Raw genomic sequence first — 1,592 nt, forward strand, 5'->3', positions numbered from 1 at the left:
GGATGTACCCTCAAATCAATAAACATAATTATACACTCTAATCTTATGCAGACTATAATTGTAAATAATATTTCACATTCAAGAAAATATCTGGAAAATGAATAGTAAGCTGTAGGGGTTATAGCCTAACATTAGAATCTAAAATATGTGAAAACTTAAGCTCATTACACCCTGTTCAAATAATGATTTGTGTCTCATTTGCTCATATTAATATCCTAGCTGGCATATTTTGTACTTTCACTTCCATATGGACCCCATTGAAAACAAGATGGCCTATCTCAAGGGGCTGTCCTTAATGAAGTAGAAATTGCAACGTTACAACTCAGTGTGAACTTAACGAGGGTAACACAGCTCAGCTTTTAACAATGTCTGTGATTGCTGGCTGGTCTATTTATGAAGGCTTGTTAACAAATATCCTACAAACACAGAAAATGGAGAAAAAAAGGAATCGCAAGCCGAACTGGACTGAGGAGCAAGGTTTGTTGCTGGCCCAGTTGGTGAACGAACATAAAGGTATGTTACGAGGAAAATTTGGCCCAACTGTCACTAGCCAAGGCAAGAGGCGCGCCTGGGACACAATATCCCAAACAATCAATGCCTCTTTTCCACTGGTGGTGCGGACAGGCGACGATTGTGAGAAAAGGTGGTATGTGCTGCAGTCCAAGGCAAAAGATGAGATTGCAGCACACAAGCGGGAATCCTCACTCACAGGTGAGCAAAATACTATGGCCTACCACATAATCTGGCAATTTGCTCCTGCTGGCAAAGTTAATTTACATGCCTAAGTACTGTGTTCATTGACTGTTTCTTTCTAGGGGGTGGACCACCTGCAAAGCGGCTGTCCCAGGTGGCCGACACTGTCTTTCAAGTCCTGGGACACTCTGAGGTCAGTGTCACCGGGCTGCCAACAGGCATTGACACGTCAATGATGCAGGCCCTTGAAATGCAGCAAAGGTAGGACACAGGGTTATTCATATCAACAGTGTTTATTCATTGCAGAAGCCATTTCATGTGTTATCCATGCTCATTGTATTAAATTAATTTAATCAAAACAATAATTAAACTAGGCCTATGTATTTCTGTAGCATGGAGCCATCACAAGAACCGGGCCCATCAAGTTTGCCGCCTGAACCATCTGCAGCTGCTACTCAGGATAGCCCGGCGGATCAAACACCATTCCCATCCGCAGCACCTGCTCCGTCAGCATCCCTGCAGGAGAGAAGATTGCAACTCACAATTGATGTGTTTGAACAACAAAAAAAAGTCCTTTCCCTTCAGGAGGAGTACTACCGCCTTAAAATTGAACACCTAAAAAATAAACCATTTAGAGATTGTGTTCTGTGTCTTGCATTTAACAGTTGCAGGTGATGTGCAGTAAAACTGTGGTAGTTCTTAATACCATCACAAGTTCTCAAATGACATGGGGCTACAGCTTGCCTGAAATGTAAATTTGTGAAGTTTGCCCTGTAAGGCAGTCCACTCTGGGCTAGGTTCCCCTGTGGAATGTGAATATCTTCTTCACCACCATCCTCATCGTTGTCTCCATCCTCATCCTCATCGCCATCCTCCAGAGGTTCTGCAATCTGTCTAAC

The 1,592-nt window shown here is 43.0% G+C and overlaps 1 long non-coding RNA gene across 2 annotated transcripts; it reads left to right on the forward strand.

The window, feature by feature from the left end:
• The first annotated feature begins 285 nt into the window (after window positions 1–285).
• LOC311123581 lies at window positions 286–1,336 on the forward strand. 2 transcript variants are annotated; one of them, XR_014612615.1, is made up of 2 exons: window positions 286–954; window positions 1,068–1,336. It is a non-coding gene; the product is annotated as an uncharacterized lncRNA (long non-coding RNA). The 2 variants fall into 2 exon arrangements; XR_014612616.1 differs by having other exon boundaries at window positions 1,086–1,336.
• Window positions 1,337–1,592: the final 256 nt, after the last annotated feature.

This window comes from Coregonus lavaretus (assembly GCF_964263955.1).
Source record: "Coregonus lavaretus genome assembly, contig: HAP1_SCAFFOLD_135, whole genome shotgun sequence".
Taxonomy (NCBI): Eukaryota; Metazoa; Chordata; class Actinopteri; order Salmoniformes; family Salmonidae; genus Coregonus; species Coregonus lavaretus.